At 44.0% G+C, this 19361-nt stretch overlaps 1 pseudogene; it reads right to left on the bottom strand.

Moving 5' to 3' along the window:
• Window positions 1-17553: 17553 nt before the first annotated feature.
• Window positions 17554-18822, bottom strand: LOC105714285 (proliferation marker protein Ki-67-like; annotated as a pseudogene).
• Window positions 18823-19361: the final 539 nt, after the last annotated feature.

Raw genomic sequence — 19361 nt, 5'->3', positions numbered from 1 at the left:
GGTGGATCACGAGGTCAGGAGATCAAGACCGTCCTCACCAATATGGTGAAACCCTGTCTCTACTAAAAATACAAAAATTAGCTGGCCGTGGTGGCATGCACCTGTAGTCCCAGCTACTCAGGAGGCTGAGGCAGGAGAATTGCTTGAACCTGGGAGGTGGAGTTTTCAGTGAGCTGAGATCATGCCACTGCACTCCAGCCTGGCAACAGATCGAGACTCCGTCTCCAAAAAAAAAAAATACACACACACACACACACACGAATATTATACAACATCATAGTGGAGCATAAACCAAAAGGACAACCCTGAAGCCATAAAGTAAATTCTAGACCTCATTAAAAAAAGTGTGTGTGTGTGTGTGTGTGTGTAATATATATTTTCTTTTTGGAGACAGTGTCACTCTGTCACCAGGTTGGATTGCAGTGGCATGATCTCAGCTCATTGCAACCTCCACCTCCCAGGTTCAAGCAATTCTTGTACCTCAGCCTCCCGAGTAGCTGGGACCACAGGTGCATGCCACCACACACAGCTAATTTTTTTTTTTTTGTAGAGACGGGATTTTACCATGTTGCCCAGGCTTGTTTTGAATTCCTGAGCTCAGGCAATTCACCCACCTCGGCCTCTCAAAGTGCTAGGATTACAGGCATGAGCCACTGCACCTGGCCCATTAGAAAATTTTTTGAATCCACAATATATGTGACGATGGAAAAAACAAATTCTGCCAAAATGTATTTGAAGATGTTTATTCTGAGCCAATATGAATCTCAGAGGTGATGAGAAAGTGTGCCACAGGCAGTCAGGTTACAGTTTGGTTTTGTGCATTTCAGGAACGTAGGAATTGCAGGTAAAATAATAAATCAGTGCATGGAAGGTATACATTTGTTCGGCCTGAAAACATCTTGAAGGGGGAACTTGGAAGTCATAGGTGGGTTTTAGGTACTTTTTTTTTTGAGACAGAGTTTTGCTTTTTTTGCCCAGGCTGGAGTGCAATGGCCCAATCTCGGCTCACTGCATCCTTCACCTCTGGGGTTCAAGCGATTCTCCTGCTTCAGCCTCCCGAGTAGCTGGGATTACAGGCATGCGCCATCACACCTGGCTAATTTTGTATTTTTAGTAGAGGCAGGGTTTCTCCATGTTGGTCAGGCTGGTCTCAAACTCCTGACCTCAGGTGATCCCCCCGCAACCCTCGGCTTCCCAAAGTGCTGAGATTACAGGCATGAGCCACTGTGCTGGTTTTAGGTATTTTTTAGATGACAATTGGTTGAGAGAGATAAGCTGTTGTCTGGAGATCTGAAGTCAGTAGAAAGGAATGCTTGAGTTAAGATAAGGGGGTTATGGAGGCTGAGGACCTTGTTATGTAGATGAAGGCTCATAGGTGGCAACCCTCAGAGAGAATAGATGGTAAATGTCTCAGACCTTAAAGATGTCAGACTCACAGTTAATTTCTCCTAGATCTGAGAAAGGCCTAGAAAGGGAAGGACTGGGTGCATTAATGGAGATTCTCTACTGATGCAAAATTTCCCTGCAAAAGACAGCTTTGTAGAGCCATTTCAATGTGTTGGCCCTGTGGCAGCCATCTCAAAATATGTCAAAGAAATATATTTTGGGATAAAATAATTTGGTTTCCTTCAGTGCCTGCTATCTATCACGTGACGCTACACCAGAGTCAGGTTGGAAAGTAAGCCACATTGTGTCAGGTCAGTTTTTAAAATCTAATTAGATTTTTATGGTTTGTAGGGCATGACTCCCCAGGCCCCTTAGATAGGAATTTCAGGATCAGAGTTTAGTCTTCTATGCCATAGGAAATAAAAAAACAAGCTATAGACTGGAAAAAATATTTGCAACACTTAAGAAGAAAGGTAATATTGAAAATCCCTTTTCAAAAATTGTGACAGTGAGAAAATTATGACAATGAAAGAGATCTGATCTAACCAACCCCCATCTTGCCTGTAAAATCTAACCTGCCATTGGTCATCCCTGGGCATGGGCCAAGCTAACTTTGGGAGAAATGTAGTTTATAGTTTAAATGGTAACAGCCCTTTCCCAAAATAAACAACCTTTGTAAAACTAATGAGGCCAGGGCAGTGGCTCACACCTGTAATCCCAGCACTCTGGGAGGCCAAGGTGGGTGGATCACCTGAGGTCAGGAGTTCAAGACCAGCATGACCAATATGGTGAAACCCGGTCTCTACTAAAATTATAAAAAATAGCCGGGCATGGTGGTGTGCACCTGTAGTCCCACCTACTTGGGAGGCTAAGACAAGAGAATTGCTCAAACCCAGGAGGCGGAGGTTGCAGTGAGCCGAGATGATGCCACTGCACTCCAGTCTGGGCAACAGAGCAAGACTCTGTCTCAAAAAAAAGAAAAAGAAAATTGCCCATAATTTATTTGTAAAATATGTAAAGGTGTACATATGTAAAAGTGAACATATGAATAGAAAATGGAGAAGGAGGTTGGGCACGGTGGCTCATGTCTGTAATTCCAGCACTTTGGGAGGCCTAAGCAGGAGGGTCACTTGAGGTCAGGAGTTCCAGATCAGCCTGGCCAACATGGTGAAACCCCCTCTCTACAAAAATATAAAAATTAGCTGGGCATGATGGTGGCCAGTAATCCCAGATCGCACCATTGCACTCTGCCTGGGCGACAGAGTGAGACTCCATTTCAAAAAAAAGAAGGAATGTCAAAAGGCAAGTCATAGAACGAGAAAAAAGTTGTAACTTTTTAAATTAGCTTTTTCTTTTGAATAGTGGTATAACATGAGACTATCATTTCAAAGCAGTAGAAAGTCCATTTCTGTGAGGGGGAAGTGTGATGAATCCCATACCCACATCTCCAACCTCAAGTTTCTTCTAAGCTCTAATCCTACATTTCCAATGGACTACAGCACTTTAATGTTTAGAAATCTGATTCACACTTCAAATATTATTTATTTATTTATTTATTTATTTTTTAGAGACAGGATCTCGCTATGTTGCCCAGGCTGGAGTGCAGTGGCTATTCACAGGTGCAATCCCACTACTAATCAGCACGGGAGTTTTGACCTGCTCTGTTTCCGACCTGGGCCGGTTCACCCCTCCTTAGGCAACCTGGTGGTCCCCCGCTCCCGGGAGGTCACCATATTGATGCCGAACTTAGTGCAGACACCCGATCGGCATAGCACACTGCAGCCTAGAACTCCTGGGCTCAAGAAATCCTCCCACCTCAGCCTCCCAAGTAGCTGGGACTACAGGCACGCGCCACCGTACCCGGCCACACTTCAAATCTTAAGATTCAAACAGGCCTGGGCATGGTGGCTCACACCTGTAATCCCAGCACTTTGGGAGGCAGAGGTGGGCAGATCACTTGAGGTCAGGAGTTGGAGACCAGCCTGGCCAACATGGTGAAACCTTGTCTCTACTGAAAACTCTTTAAGTATGCAGTCATCCATTACTAACATGATCAAACATACCCTAACAGGATGTGCAGTTCTGCACTCTTACATTTCCAACTTCACTCCATATACAGGTAATAACAAACCCATACATGGTTCTGTAACCATAAATACTGTTTTAACTTTTCAGGCCCCTTTATGCTTCCAATGCAGTCTATCCTTCGGCCTACCTCTTGGCCACCAACTGCCCCATCAATGCAACTTTACCTTACAACTCCAAGCCCCAATTGACTGTGAAAACTTTCTAGTCACCCAAACCATTTCATTTAGGTGACCTGTCTGCTTTACAGGACCCCAAAAAGTCAGCACCACGTCTTTGCTTAACAATCAGGGTTTTGTGTTGGCAGACATACCTCTTGCATGACTATTCATCCATGGACCCATTGTAACACAGCTCCCACTTATCTTAAACTCACCCACATCCCCAAAGTGGAATCATCTTTTTCCTAACACTACTATTTGCAAAAGGCCTTTACACAGTTGCCCCCACTACTTAAAGCACACCTCAGAAAGTCTGTTTATATTATTTTCTGTCTAACTGTGCTCGAATTCACTCTACTCATTTACTTTTACATGCCCTGCTCTTGTTTACATTGCCAGTTTACACTTTTCCTCCAGGCAATTACAGCTAATATTTCATAGTTTTACCCTCAAGCTGCCACCCTTGACTCTCTCTTACAGTGGATAGATAACCTTCAGTGTCAGGGAACTCCCTAACTCTTCCACCCCAATGAAGTTCTTTTTTTTCTTTTATACTCACTCTTAACCTTACTCCCGTTCTCCTGCTACTCTCTACCCCTACCTAACATACCATCCAACATACCATCAACATAACCCATTCTCTCCTATTTCAAACCCTTCCTTAGCCAGCAATTGTTGGCTACGCATATCCCTCTCCTCTTCCTCCTACACAGCCATCCCCACCCTACCAGCAGACTGAGCAAACTCTCCCATCTCTTTACACCCCCAGGCTTCCTTCAACAACTCCCACCTCTAACCCCCGGAAGAACTCCTCTACTTCCTAGGAAGATTCAACAAGAACACCCAGATATCTCACACTAATAGGCTGCTGCTCTTTACACCTACCTACATAATCTTTCCCCTTACATCAACTCCACACCCCCTATTTTTGGACCACTAACCACACAAACAACTACCCCTATTGCTACTACCTTATGCATTTCCTGGCAACCACCTAATGGAATTCCCCTAGGAAACCTCCCACCCTCTTTGTGTCCCTTTACACTTCACCTCCAAGGCCCTGTCACCCACATTAACCAAGAAATAGGAACATACCAGCTTAGCATTACGGAAAGGTCCTCCCTCATTACTAGCACTCTTAAGAATGTCAATAGCAAGTTTTGTCTAGGTAGGCATTTACCACGTCTCTCACTCCTTCCTTGGCTGCCCTCCCCTTTTTCATCAGACTCTCCTCCAGCCCCCTCTTCCTGCCTGCTCATACCTAACCTTGTTAATGTAAGTGAACGTTACTCATAGATACCAAACGCTTCCTCATACACCATGAAAACAAGGCCTCGCCTTCCACACAATTACCCTATCAAACCCCACTACAACATTTAGCAGCCACAGCCCTTGCTGGTTCCCTTGATATCTGGGTACAAGACCCCAGCCCCCCCCTACAGAACACTCTCTCATCTCTTCAGTCTACACTTCCAGTTCTGCCTCAGCTAAGGACTTTTTTTCCTCTGTGGCTCTTCCACCTACCTCTGCCTTCCTACCAACTGGACAGGCACCTATACCTTAATTTTCCTTACTCCCAAAATTAAGTTTGCCAACAGAAATGAACCCCTCCCTATCCTCCTTGTAACTCCTATACTACAAAAAAGAGTCATTTCATTAATCCCCTCGCTTGTAGGATTAGGAGTCTCCACTGCTACAATTGAGACAGGTATAGCAGGCCTTACTACTTCCATCACCACATTCTGTAGTCTCTCTAATGATTTCTCCACCAGTATTACAGACATAACTCAAACACTATCTGTCCTTCAAGCCCAAGTTAATTCCTTGGCGACAGTTGTCCTCCAAAATCGCTGATGCCTTGATCTACCTACTGTGGAAAAAGGACAACACTGCCTATTCCTAAATGAAGAATGCTGCTTTTATCTAAACCAATCTGGCCTTGTATATAACACAATCAAAAGACAAACACAGGGACCAAAAACTCACTAATTGGGCAAATAACTATTCTGGACCTAGCTGGCCACTCTCTAACTGGATATCATGGCTCCTCCCATTAGCAGGACCCTTTATACCCATTTTTCTCCTTCTCTTATTCGGACCTTGCCTTTTCTGACTAATCTCTCAATTCCTACAAAATCATATCTAAGCTATAGCCAGTCAATACGGCAAATGCTCCTTCTAACAACCCCACAATATCACCCCTTGCCCCAAAATCTCTTGGCAGTCTAAATTCTTTCACATTTTTAGGTTTCCACTCTGCCCGCAATCCTGCTTGAAGAAGGCCTGAGAAACGTCACCCATCACCTCTCTGTACTGCCCCCAAAATTTCACTGTCCCCCACTTTTTTATTTCTTTTATATGATTAATATAAAAAGACAGGAATGCAAGGTCCTTTGAACTGACTGCATAAGTCAAGCCATGGTGACCCCTGTCACCCACATATACACCTCCAGATGGACTCCCAGAGCCGGAAAGTCTGTTTCAACCTTGTGATACTGGACCAACCCTGTGGCCTAATTAACCAACCTTGCAACATTCTGCCATTGTTCCTGCCTCAACTGTGCCTGCCTCAACTGATAAGCAAACGTTGTGACTCTGGACCTTGGACCTTGGACCTTGTGACCCCCCCCGGAACACCCCCCACTGCTTGCAAAAACCACCCTGAACTGTAACTTCTGTAACTTTCCACTGCCTACCCTAAACCTGTAAAACCAATTCCTACCCCACCGCCTTCTGCTGACTCTCTTTTTGGACTCAGCCCACCTGCACCCAGGTGAATAAACAGCCTTGTTGCTCACACAAAGCCTATTTAGGTGTTCTCTTCATTCAGAGCACGCCTAACAATGATATTTTTAATCACATAGTAACACACAATCATTGTATTAAAATGAGGGGAAACTAAAACTCTTCTACTTTGCTGTTAGGAATATAAAATGGTACAGCGGCTTAGGAAAACAGTTTGGAAGTTTCTCAAAGAGTTAAATATAGAGTTACCATTTGACCCAGAAATTCCACTCCTAGGTAAACACTGTGATATTGTGAGATACATATTTGGGCTTTTTCATCCACCCTCCCCGTTTCCTGGCAAAAAGCTCCTAACACCCTTGGAATCTCTTCTAGAGTGATAAGAGTGTCTTTTGTATGGTAATGAAATGACTGGTGGCTGGGGACTCCTTAGTAACTCCACGATGAGGTTGGTCACTGAAAAGACCAAGGCTTGATTAGTAGGTTGGAACTTTCATCCTCACTCAACAACTTCCAGAGAAGGTAGAGGGGCTATAGGTTGAGTTGATCCCCAGTGGCCAATAATTTAATCAATCATGCCTATGTAATGAAGCCTCCATAAAAACCCAAAAGGACAGGGTTCAGAGAGCTTCCAGATAGCCGAACACATGGAGGCACCTGGAGAGAGCATGGAAGTTCTATACCCCTTCTCCCATACCTTGCTCTATTCAATTCTTCCATCTGATTGTTCAACTGTGCCCTTTGTAATAGCTATTATAATAAATGGTAAACATAAGTAAAGTGTCCCCTGAGTTCTGTAAGCCACGCCAGCAAACTAGTTGAACCTGAGGATATAACTGAAATATGTTCATTGCTGATGCACACAGCAAGTCAATATGCCAAGACACAAGGTTGCAGCTGAAAAAGAGGGTTGCTGAACAAGGAGATAGGAAGAAATCTCAAATCCGTCTCTCTGAGGAGATTGGGGCTAGAGTTTTTAAGGGTTTTTGGGAGGACTGAAGTATGGAGATTGTCAGTTGAAAAGGGCAGGGTGAAGTCATGTTACAGGGAGATGAAGAAGCTGTATTCTCATGCTGACTCTGTTCCTCTGTGGGAATCTTCAAACTGGTTGGCATCAGCTGTTTTGCTGGAATTCGGAAGCTGAAAAACAAATTAAGCAATTTTTCAAAAAGCCCTATGATTCTCATGTCAGAGATCCTATCTATGGGAACAATGGGGATACCAATGGTTAATATCTAGTGCTACTTGACTTTTGATTACAAGGAAGTGGGTCAAAGTGCAGCCTGATTAATGCTTAATTCTAACTATATTTCTGTCCAGAACTCTGGTTAACCCTGTGAAGACAGCTTCAAGGAAGGAGTTGTGGGAAACCCCAACTTACAGCCTACAGTAGGTCAGAAGCACAGGTCACAACCTGTGCCTGAGACTAGCATCTGAAGTGGAAGACAGTCTGGTACGACTGACAGTTCAACCTGTAGGGTCTGATGCTATCTTCATGTAGGTAGTGTCAACATTGTATTGAATTGAACTGAACTGAATTGAATTGAATTAGAAGAAACCAAGCTGGTATCCACTGGAGTATCTACTGGAGAACTGATTGGTTGGTATGTGGGGAGAAACCATAACTGGGTATCTCAGCTTCAAAATGTGTTTTAAGTTTTTTTTTCTTTTCTCTAACCTTAGCCTCGAAATGTACTCTGAAACTCTTTGTTTCTCTCCTTTCCCACCAGACAGCCCTTGCACTGTGCTGGCTTATCTATGTGCTTGTTTAGAAATTCCAGGGGCTAATCTTGAAATTGACCAGGCAAGAAGACCCAAATGCAGAATCCTTTCCCCACTTAGAGATTATCCCAAAGTAGTTAACCTTTAGCCCAGCCAAGGTCAACATGATGCCAGTCCACTCTCCAGGTAGAAAATAACTCAATATAGCCGTGGAGACAAGACACGTATAGAGCCTCTACCTGCACAACTCTAGGGTGTTTCTCGTACCAAATTTCCCCTTACCTTGCCGAAAATTTGAAATAGTTTCTTAGAAGCACTAGCCCAACCATTTCCTCACTTGCTGGCATTTGATCAACAAAGCTGCTTTCCTTTCACCACACCTCACTTCTTATGTTCTGGTCTCCAAGCAGCAAGCAACTGATCTTGAATTGGTTACAAAACCCCTACACATCTAGTGTCAGAAGTATTGTGTTGAGTGACTGTGTAAGAGAGAGAAGAAAAAAACACTTGGAGTTTTCCTTTCTCTGAATAACCAAGAGAATTGAAAACGTATGTTCACACAAAAACTTACACATAAACGTTCATGGTAGCATTATTTCTAATAGCCCAAGAGTAGAAACAAACCAAACATCTATTAACTGATGAGTGAGTTTATTTGGACCAAGCTCGAGGGTGGCCACCCGGGAGCATAGATTCAAGTTGCCCTGAATATACACTTCAATTAGCAGCAGTTATAAGTACATTTTTAAAGGAAGAGACAGTTCCTAAATTGTTTACCAAGATTTACGTTAAAATAATATAAGTTATTGATTGGCTATACATTGTTCTTTCTCCAGGAAAAGGGAGTTCATGGGTGAAGCAGCTAGTCAGGAAAAAAATGACTTTAAACAATTACCACCAGGCCTGGGTGTTGGGGGATGACCAAAGTCCCATACTTATGTCTCTGGGTCTGCATACTTCACAGAGCTCAGACTGCTCTGAGCTATTTTTATTTTCTCAGTCTGTGTAATAGAACATCACTTAACCGAAAGGAATAAAATGATGCATGCAGCTAAGTGCAGTGGCTTACGCCTGTAATCACAGCACTTTGGGAGGCCAAGGTGGGTGGATCACCTGAGGTCAGGAGTTTGAGACCAGCCTCACCAATATGGTGAAACCCCATCTCTACTAAAAATACAAAAATTAGCCAGGTGTGGTGGTGTGCTCCTGTAGTCCCAGCTTCTCAGGAGGCTGAGACAGGAGAATTGCTTGAACCTGGGAGGTAGAGGTTGCAGTGAGTTAAGATTGCGCCACTGCACTCCAGCCTGGGCGACAGACTGAGACTCTGTCTGGAAAAAACAACAACAACAACAAAATAAAATAATGCATACTACAACATGGATGAACCTTGAAAAAACATTATGAGAAGTGAAAGAAGTGTATGTATGCATTTCATCAAATTTGGGATGTTTTCACCTGTTATTGCTGAAATGTTTTTTTCTGCTCCTTTCTTTCCTCTCCTTCTGGTCAGTTTCCAGAGTCCTAAAGTGGTTGTTTTTGCAATCTTGTCAGTTTAATCAGTGCTTTTTCAGGAAGGGATTTGTTGAACTTCTCACTAAGCCATTCCATTCTCCTCACTAACTCAGTCCCACCTCCACTGTAGTCAATTTTAATACCTAATACTTCCATATCAAATGCTCACTGCAAAGAGCTGAAAACAGAGGATGAATGGTCCTGAGAAATAGCTACTTGTAGCCAGGCGAGGTGGCTCACGCCTGTAATCCCAACACTTTGGGAGGCCAAGGTAGGCGGAGCACCTGAGGACAGGAGTTTGAGACCAGCCTAGCCAACATGTGAAATCCCGTCTCTACTAAAAACGCAAAACAGCTGGGCGTGGTGACACATGCCTGTAATCCCAGCTACTTAGGAGGCTGAGGCAGGAGAATCGCTTGAACCTGAGAGGTGGAGGTTGCAGTGAGCCGAGAATGCGCCATTGCACTTCAGCCTGGGCGACAAGAGTGAAACTCCATCTCAAAAAAAAAAAAAAAAAAAAAACTTGTTAAAACATTTTAAGTCCAGGCGCAGTCCCAGCACTTTGGGAGGCTGAAGTGGGTGAATCACCTGAGGTCAGGAGTTCGAGACTAGCCTGGCCAACATGGTGAAACCCTGTCTCTACTAATAATACAAAAAAATTAGCTGGGTGTGGTGGCTTACACCTGTAATCCCAGCTACTCAAGAGGCTGAGTCAGGAGAATCGCTTGAACCCGGGAGGCGGAGGTTGCAGTGAGCTGAGATTGAGCCACTGCACTCCAGCCTGGGTGACAAGAGCAAAACTCAGCCTCAAAAAAAAAAAAAAAAAAAAAAAAAGTAAAAAGAAAAAAAAATAAAAAAATTATATTAGGCTGGGCGCTGTGGCTCATGCCCGTAATCTCAACACCTTGGGAGGCTGAGGCAGGTGGATCCCCTAAGGTTGGGAGTTCGAGACCAGCCATGGTCAACATGGTGAAACTGCGTCTCTACTAAAAATACAAAAAATTAACCAAACGTGGTGGAGGGCTCCTGTAATCCCAGCTACTCAGGAGGCTGAGGTGGAAGAATTGCTTTAACCTGGGAGACAGAGGTTGTAGTGAGCTGAGATCGTGCCACTGCCCTCCAGCCTGGGCAACAAGAGTGAAGCTCCGTCAAAACAACAACAACAACAACAAAATGTTTTAAAGGATAATTGATCTGAATTTCCTGTTGGAGAAAGAATAACCTCAAACAAAGCACAGTGGTGAATACTATTTGCCTATGTGTTCTGCTAATTTTTTACCAGCTGAGCTAGTGTAATCATCTTGCTAAAGAAAAGTTCTATAGTTCTAAGTAATCATGTTGATTTGAAATACCACTTATGCAACAAAGTTGAATTGTACATCTTTTCTTCCCCCAGCAGATGGTGACATTTTATAGAATATGGAAAAATTATCCAAATGGATGAGTGAGCTATAATAACTAAAACATAATTGTCTCTATTTCATTTCTCATTTATCTACATCTTGAATTCATTTACAAAAAGGCATTCATCAGGAAGTAACATTTAAAGACTATGCTTTCAGGGGTCATTTCTTTTCTTTTCTCTTCTTTTTTAGACAGGGCCTCACTCTGTCATCCAGGCTGGAGTGCAGTGGTGCCATCATGGCTCACTGCAGCCTTAACATCCCAGGTTCAAGCAATCTTCCCACCTCAGCCTTCTGAGTAGCTGGGACTACAGGCACGCAGCATCACACTTGGCTAATGTTTAAAATTTTTTTAGAGACAGGATCTCACTGTCTTGCCCAGGCTGGTCTCAAACTCCTGGGCTCAAGCAGTCCTCCTGCCTCAGCCTCCCAAAGTGCTGGGATGACAGGTGTGGGCCCTCATGCCCAGTAAGGGATCATTTCTATAGTTCCTTCCTAGGGAAGTTTCTCTGAACATGTAGAGCATGTTTTTTAAAATGTAACATTTATCAAAAGAAGACTAGATAACTAATATAGAAAGTAGAATTTTTCAGGCTAGGCATGTAATCCTAGCACGGTATGCCTGTAGTCCCAGCACTTTGGAGGTCGAGGTGGGTGGATCGTTTGAGGTCAGGAGTTCAAGGTCAGCCTGGCCAACATGGTGAAATCCTATATCTACTAAAAAAAAAATACAAAAATTATCCAGGCATGGTGGCAGGCACCTGTAATCCCAGCTACTTGGGAGGCTGAGGCAGGAGAATCGCTTGAACCCGGGAGGCGGACGTTGCAGTGAGCTGAGATCGCACCACTGCACTCCAGCCTGGGCAACAGAGCAAGACTCTGTCTGGAAAAAAAAAAAAAAGAATTTTCAACGTCTTCAATTCTTAGTTTGCACAGTGTTTTTACTAGATATTTTCTCATCAGGTCACATCAGCCTACCTATTTACAAAAATAGAACATTAAGGACAAAATGCTAAAGTGGTCAAATCTGTCTTTAATTAATGTCCACCTCAGGCCAGGCGTGGTGGCTTACACCTGTAATCCCAGCACTTTGGGAGGCTGAGGTGGGAAGGTAGCTTGAACCCAGGAGTTCAAGACCATCCTGGGCAGCATAGTGAGACCCTGTCTCTAAGAAAATGTCCACCTTCGGTTTCTCTTCACTCCTTTTTTCCATGCCGGGCCTTCACTCCTCTTTATTTCTCAAATTCATTCTCTAGTATTATTTCTTCCTTCCTTAGTATTCCCAGCATAATGTGCCAGTTATACCAGGGATATTTCATTCACTAGTTCAAACGGAACATCAGTTGGACATCTCTCATCTTTCAGGTATTCTTGCCGAGCTCACAGTCCATCCAGAAAGGGAAATAAATTCCTAACACTAATGTTAGAGGTTTAATTTTTTTTTTGAGACAGAGTCTCATTCTGTCACCCAGGCTGGAGTGCAGTGGTGTGATCTCGGCTACTGCAACCTCCGCTTCCCAGGTTCAAGTGATTCTCCTGCCTCAGTCTCCCAAGTAGCTGGGATTACAGGTGCCCACCACCATGCCCAGATAATTTTTTGTATTTCTAATGGAGATGGGGTTTCACCATATTGGCCAGGCTGGTCTCAAACTTTTGACCTTAAGTGATCCGCCCACCTCGGCATCCCAAAGTGCTGGGATTACAGGCCTGAGCCACTGCTCCTGGCTGTTTTTTGTTTGTTTTTTGAGAAAAGATCTTGCGCTGTCACCCAAGCTGGAGTGCAGTGGTGCAATCTCAGCTCACTACAACTTCTGCCTCCTGGGTTCAAGTGATTCTCCTGCCTCAGCCTCCCGAGTAGCTGAGGTTACAGAGGGGTACCACCATACCCAGCTAATTTCTTTACTTTTAGTACAGAGGGGGTTTCACCATGTTGACCAGGCTGGTTTCGAACTCTTGACCTCAAGTGATCCACCCACCTCGGCCTCCCAAAGTGCTGGGATTACAGGCATGAGCCACTGCGCCTGGCCATAAAAGATGTTTTAGTGCAGGTGTGTACAAGGTGGAAACCTAGAAAATGAATCATTAATTCTATTGAAGGAACTTTATATGTGAGCTTCAAATTTAAGTGAGATATGACAGACTGAAATGTGAACAAAAGGTATTTTAGGCAGAGGAAACAACTTGAGCTCAGATATAGAAGCATCAAACTGTTTAGCATTTTTGTAAAACCCAGAAAAGTCTGACTGGAACACACAGTATTAAACAGTCAGTGTGCCAACAGAATTGGGATACAGGATGGAGGAGGAAGAGAGAGGAAGCAGTGGAAAGTGACTGCAGAGGTAGATGAGAGCCAGACTGGGAAAATCCTCAGAAGGCATGCCAAGGAATAAGAACAGCACTGTAAAAACCCTTATGAGGTATCCTAAGGAGTGTGGACTTGATTCTGCTGACCTCAGAGAGCCTTCTTAAGAAGGTGTGGAGATGGTAGACGATAGAAGCAGAAAGACCAATTAAGAGCTGATGGAAACCAGGCACAGTGGCTCACGCCTGTAATCCCAGCACTTTGCGGGGCTGAGGCGGGTGGATCGCCTAGGGTCAGGAGTTCAAGACCAGGTTGGCCAACATGGTGAAACCCCGTCTCTACTAAAAATACAAAAAAATTAGCAAGGCGTGGTAGTACACACCTGTAATCCCAGCTACTTGGGAGGCTGAGGCAGGAGAATTGCTTGAACCTGGGAGGCGGAGGTTGCAGTGAGCAGAGATCATGCCACTGTACTCCAGCCTGGGCGACAGAGCAAGACTCCATCTCAAAAAAAAAAAAAAAAAAAAAAAGCTGATGTATCACACAAAGCTAGAGAGGAAAAGCACAATGTGGATTGATGAATGGTAGCATCTTGTTGGAGGAGAGTTAATGATAGAGGTATATTTAAGAGATATTTGGCTGGGCATGGTGGCTCATGCCTGTCTATAATCCCAGCACTTTGGGAGGCCAAGGCGGGTGGATCACCTGAGGTCGGGAGTTCAAGAACAACCTGATCAACATGGAGAAACCCCGTCTCTACTAAAAATACAAAATTAGCCAGGCGTGGTGGCTCATGCCTGTAATCCCAGCTAATTGGGAGGCTGAGGCATAAGAATCGCTTGAACCTGGAGGTGGAGGTTGTGGTGAGCCAAGATCACGCCATTGCACTCCAGCCTGGGCAACAAGAGGGAAATTCCATCTCAAAAAAAAAAAAAGATATTTGCATGGTAGACTTATGAGGCTAGGGTGACTGACTGGATGTGGTGCCTGAGAAATGGAGAGGCACGCACAAGGATGACTGCAGGATTTCTAATTCTGGCATCTTGGTGCGTAAGAATAACACTCAAAACAGAAAATCCATGAGGAATAGCAGATTTGTAGAGGATTGTAGAGGATTTGCTTGGGGACAAGATGAATGTGAGGTACTTGGGTTGGGGGGACATCAGGTAGAGGTGCTGAGACAGAATTGGAAACATGAGACCAACTGGAGTTCAGGAGATAATATCTGGAAATTATTTTTCTTTGGGTGGTGGAAGGATGGAATTTCACTCTTATCACCCAGGGTGGAGTGCAATGGTGTGATCTCAGCTTACTGCAACCTCTGCCTCCCGGGTTCAAGTGATTCTCCTGCCTCAGCCTTCTGAGTAGCTGGGATTACAAGCTGGCCTTACCACACCTGGCTAATTTTTGTATTTTTAATAGAAACAGGGTTTCAGCATGTTAGCCAGGCTGGTCTCGAATTCCTGACCTCAGGTTATCCACCCACCTCGGCCTCCCAAAGTGCTGAGATTACGAGCCGCCTCACCCAGCCTGGAGATGATATTTAAGAGCGAATAATGTAAACTTATTGGGAGAAGTCATGGGAATTGAAAATCTCAAGTGGTTGAGAACGAGAAGAAGGGGCCCAGCATGGAACCTTGTATTCCCAATATATTAGGTTAGGTGGAAGCCATGAAGAGGACTAAGGAGGAACAAGAAATGAAGCCATGTTTAAGTAGGAAAGATGGTGAGAAACGCCTCTTACAGCACAACCTGTATACTCATGGGAGATGGAGTGGTATACAGTGATATCCTAACAATCTCTCTAGAGTAATCCTTGCCCCACTTTGACCAGAGCTTAGAAGCCTATCCAGTCTTCACATTAGAAAGTCAACATTTTAAGAATGTGAAGAAATAAGAGTGTTATAAAAGATGGCCTGACCTACACCATGTAATTGATTTTTCCTTTTTTATTAAGAAAAAGTTTAAATTAACAAATGTGGCCAGTTGCAATGGCTCATGCCTGTAATCCTAGCACTTTGGGAAGCTAAAGCAGGAGGATCACTTGAGCCCAGGAGTTCAAGACCAGCCTGGGCAACATAGTGAGAACTGCCATCTCTACAAAAATAAACAAAATTAGCTGGGTGTGGTGGCGCATGCCTGTGGTCCCAGCTACTTGGGAGGCTGAGGTGGGAGGATTGCTCGAGCTCCAGAGGTTGAGGCTGCAGTGAGGTGTGATTGCCGCCACTGCACTCCAGTCTGGGCATCAGAATGAGTACCCACCTCTAAAAAGAAAAAATACTAAAACTGAGTTCTATTACAATTTATGTTTTCCTTCTCATAAGATAAATCATACATATTACCACAAGGAAGAAGAATGTGTAAAATTAGGAAGAATTCCTGTGAGAAGCCACTCTTTGCCCAGAAAATATGTTTGTTTATTGATGTATGTTTTTATTGGAAAACTCAAAAGGATCTGGTAAGTGTCCTGCCATTTGGATTTCAACAGGAAATCACCATTTCTGCCCTCTGGGAGGTAGTAAAAAGATTGGAATACCTCCTCCTTTGAAGCGGTCAGGAAGTGTGGTGGATGCTGTCCAGACTCTCCTTCTGGAGTAAAGGAAGTTTTCTCCAGCTGCTGGGAGCAGTGCCCACAGAAAACTCTCAGCTGTCAGCAACTTCAATGATTGCCTTGGCTAAAAAGAGCTGCCTCACTCAAAGTTGCATCCTTCTAGGGGTCAGCCTGCATCTAATAGCTGAAAAACAGGGGACCCAGCCCTCTCCCTTCAACAAGAGACAACTCTGAATAACCACCTCATCTTCAAAGATCACCATGTGGTAGTCAAAGAGAGATATTGGACTTGTGCTGCCGCCTGACTCCCCGCTCTGCCCAATCCTACATCCTTCCCTTCCCTCCAACAGATGTTGATCCCAAGAGCCCTGTCTAATAAATCTCCTGGTTGCAGAGTTTGTAACCAGCCTGGCCAACATCATGAAACCCCATCTCTACTAAAAATACAAAAATTAGCCGGGTGTGGTGGTGGGTGCCTGTAATCCCAGACACTTAGGAGACTGAGGCAGGGTAATTGCTTGAGCCCAGGAGGTGGAGGTTGCAGTGAGCAGAGATTGCGCTATTGTACTCCAGCCTGGGTGACAGAGTGAGACTCCGTCTCAAAAAAACAAAACAAAAAAATCTCCTGGGTGCTAATCTCCATCTCAGAGTCTGCTTCCCAGAGAACTCAGTCTATAATGAGGGTGAAATCACAGGGCTTGGACATGGCTTGCAGGCAAACCCTATATCCACCTTTTCATCCATTAGAGCTCAGAAGCTCAAGGCAGTTTCAGCATTGGAAGTAGAGCCATGAATACCTGGGGTGTATTTTATTTTATTTTAAAATTTATCATGAGTAAATTTCATTTTGGTGTATAGCTCTATGAGTTTTGATAAGCTCGCCAAGCCATGTAACTACTACCACAGTCAAGATGCAGAAGAATTCCAATTTTCCCCAAAAAAATACCTAATGCTGTCCTTTGTGGTCGATTCCTCTACTCTGTGCTTAAGCCTTGGCAAGAACTAATCTGTTCTCTGTCGATATACTTATGAATATTCCAGAATGTCATATAAATGGAATAATACAGAATGTAGACTTTTGAGTTGACTTCTTTCACACAGAATAACGCATTTGAGATTCAGCTGTGTCATTGTGTGTATCAATAGTCTGTTCCTTTTTATTGCTGAGTAGCGTTCCATTGTATGGTTCATCACAATTTGTTTCTCCATTCACCAGTTGCTTCCAATTTTTAGCAATTATGACTAAAGCTGCTATCAACATTTGCATATAGGATTTTGTGTGAACATAAGTTTTCATTTCTTTTAAGGAAATATGTAGGCATGAAATTGGTGGAACATGTGGTAAGTATATTTTTAACTTAATTTTAAAAACCTGCCAAACTGTTTTTCCAAAGTGGCTGAACCATTTTTGCATTCCCACTAGCAATGTATGAATGTTCCAGTGGTTCTACAGCCTAGCCAGCAGTTGGGATTGTCACATTTTTTAAGCCACTGTAATAGGTGCATCAGTGGGATTTCATTGCAGCTTTAATCTGCATTTTCTGGTGATATTGAGCAGCTTGTTCATTTCCTTATAGACATCTGCATATCTTCTTTGGTGCAATGGCTGTTTAAATCTTTTGCCCATTTTTTGTTTGTTTCTCACAAAACTAACTTTACTATATTTTTCCCAGTTGGATTTCTTTGTTAAATGTCTTCACTGTCCCGGTGACTTCTGGTTCTTATTTTCTTGATGCACACAACGTCCTCAGCCTTCTTTGGATTTTCTGCATGCCTCTTGACACTCTGTGTTACTCTCTGTGTAGATTCACCCTCCAAAGTGCTTGCTGCAGACTGGCTTTTCATCTTTGTTGATCTCAAACACATGGAGTCTGAATTTCCTGCTTCTCCTTTCCCTTCCTGATTCTGCATGAGAACCCCGGTACTCTTCTGCCCTCTGCCCTCCTCTGCCACCTTAGGCTGGGAGCTCTTATTCTTTCTAACAGACTTCAATCACCTTTTGTTTTCACTGACTTTGCCCCAGGTATGGGTTTCTGGGCTTCATCATCTGGATTTTTAATGTCCATGTCTTGGCAGGTCTTCATGGGCTTCTTTTCATTTCTGTTTATTTCAATTCTTTCTGCTAATACAAGAACCTCAGTTATTTGCTGTTCTACATCAGTCTTATTTTGGCATCTGGAGCACAGGGACATTCCCTTATTTTCAGGGACTGAGTCTTGTAATTCATGTTCCTCTTTGTTGGTTTTCATGTTGTTGCTGTTCAGATCTTCCGCAGGCTCAATTCTTTTTGCAGAAGTCCTCAGACTTCTCTTCTTGATGACCAAGGGTTCGGGTGATCTGCCTCTCACCCTGGGAGCAACCGTCTGCTTCTTGCTGGCTGGCAGCTCCTCTATGATTTCCTCTGGTGCAGACATGCCTCTTGAAGGGCAGTGGGAGGCAGGGAAGTGTTGCTTTTGCTTTGTGATTTTACAGGGTCTCTGGTGCCTACCAAGTCTCCCATGGGTTCCACTTTAGGGGCCTGAGGAACTCTTCGGGATATTTTTAGAGGTTTTCCACCTTCGGGTGCTTGCTTTGGAGCGCTTGTAAAGCTATCAGCACCATTTGCCATTTTCTCAGCGTGGCCTGGTGTTTGAGAGAGATCTTGGAAGCCAGCCTGCTCTTCCAGGGGTTGGGCCTTTTCCTTAGGTGCTCTTGGCCATCTCCTGCTGCCAATTACGTTTTCTGGGTCCAGCTTCCGCTTTGCAGGTGGCTTAAATGCTTTCACGCCTTTGCTCTCACCCACTGGCTCTTTGTCAGTGTGCATGATGTTTGTGTGAGCTTGCTGACTGCTAACCACTCTTCTTTCACTTCTACTTTCTGGCCACATGTCCTGGGCCGTCTCTCTGAGCTTGTTGCAGTGTACACTAGTTCTGGTGGTGATTTGCAGGGTATTTTGGTGGTTTTGTCATCAGTTATGATTATTCACTGTGACCTGGAGCTGGATCTTTGAAACCAGTCAGGTCTTGCAGGGCTTGGGCCTTTTCCCTGGGTACTCTTGACCATCTCCTGCTGCCGGTTACACTTGCTGCTGGAGCCAGTGTCTGCTTTGCAGATTCCTTAAATGCTTCAATGCCTTTATCTTCACCTACTGGTTCTTTGTCGCTTCTGCAGTTTCTTGCCCATTTTTATATTGGATTGTTTCCTCGTTGTTTGGAGAGTTCTTTGTATATTCTGGATACAAGTCCTTTGTTATTCGTGTTATTTATAAATATTTTCTCCCAGTGTATCGGTGTATCGTATTTTCATCCTCTTAACGGCATCTTTTTTTTTTTTTTTTTTGAGATGGAGTTTCGCTTTTGTTGCCCAGGCTGGAGTGCAATGGCTTGATCTTTGCTCACCGCAACCTCTGCCTCCTGGGTTCAAATGATTCCCCTGTCTCAGCCTCCCGAGTAGCTGGGATTACGGGCATGTACCACCATGCCGGGCTAATTTTGTATTTGTAGTAGAGACGGGGT

This window comes from Aotus nancymaae, unplaced genomic scaffold (genome assembly GCF_030222135.1).
Source record: "Aotus nancymaae isolate 86718 unplaced genomic scaffold, 86718_ANA_hifiasm-v0.15.2.pri h1tg000058l, whole genome shotgun sequence".
In the NCBI taxonomy this organism is placed as follows: domain Eukaryota; kingdom Metazoa; phylum Chordata; class Mammalia; order Primates; family Aotidae; genus Aotus; species Aotus nancymaae.
Note: the sequence above shows the minus strand (reverse complement) of the source record. Positions and strands in the feature narration are given on the sequence as shown.